The sequence below is a fragment of the Pinus tabuliformis genome, chromosome 1_1, assembly GCF_031772625.1.
Source record: "Pinus tabuliformis cultivar Carrire ecotype Pingquan chromosome 1_1, CPIR1, whole genome shotgun sequence".
Classification (NCBI taxonomy): domain Eukaryota; kingdom Viridiplantae; phylum Streptophyta; class Pinopsida; order Pinales; family Pinaceae; genus Pinus; species Pinus tabuliformis.
Window position 1 is genome coordinate 312576900 of NC_142297.1, and position 1224 is coordinate 312578123.

Sequence of the window (1224 nt, forward strand, 5' to 3'; positions counted from 1 at the left end):
ATACCAGTTATATGCTTCTCCCTCCATTTTCATGGATGCGTGTCTGAGCTTTTCGTCATCGTCAGTGATGTCATATATCTCAAAGTATTCTTCTGCTTTATTTATCCATGCAACATTGTTTTTTTCGTTTCCATCGAATTTAGGCATCTCAACCTTTGCCCTCTTCTAGTATGTGGCTAATGGTTGAGCAAAAGGAGGGTGTTGATTAGTAAGGGTATCCCAAAGTTGCTTGTTTGTAAAGGCTGTGTTACTTGCTTCTTGGTGGGGTGTCGCTCATTTTCTTGGGGATTCAACCTTTTCATGAGAACCTGTTGACTTTGTTGAATCTGATGAGAGGTGTTCTTGATTCTCTTCACTTTCTTTTAATAGCTCTTCGGGTGTACAATTCGACCTTTTCACAGAAGTCTCAGCATTGTTAAGGCATCACTGATGTTTACTTCTGTTTGGACATGTTGACTTTCCATCTTTATCTCTATTCGATTTGTCGTATCTTGAAGATTTTTTATTTTGTCTGCTTGCTCCCCAAGCTTGCTCTCGACTTCATTTAATCTTTTATTGACATCATCGTGGTTGTTATTTATCTTATGCTCTGCATCCAACAATTTTTTTTGGAAATCCGCCATTGTCATTGTCGACATTGAGCGGGTTTGCGGGGGCATGTATTTATTTGCCAATTAAAATATTTTTCCTCCCTTTTTTTAAATTAGCTAAAATAAATTTTATACATATAAATTTTAATTAATTAAAATAAATTTAATTAATTAAATTATATGTATTATATAATATATATATATATATATATATATATATATATATATATATATATATATATATATATATATATATATATATATATATGATATATATAAATTAATGTTATACACGTTATGTGTATTGAAAATATATATGTTGGACGACTTTATATATATTTGGAAATAACGTTATATATATTCGAAAATATATATTGAAATTTCGTTTCTCTTTGACCGTCACGTCCTTTGGTGGGATCACTTCCTGCGGATTGTTCAAAACCTTTAAGCGGAAATCACCAAAGTGTTGCGGCTAACCCGGAATTGTATGCGTAGAGAATTGTATGGATGCGTGTGGAGGAAATTGGGCAGTTACACAATCACGCCCTTGACTGTTCAGAATCGATTTTTTTTTGGTGTAGACATAGGGTCAATGCAGCGGGGGGCAGGACAGAAGTAGCAGGGACACGATGTG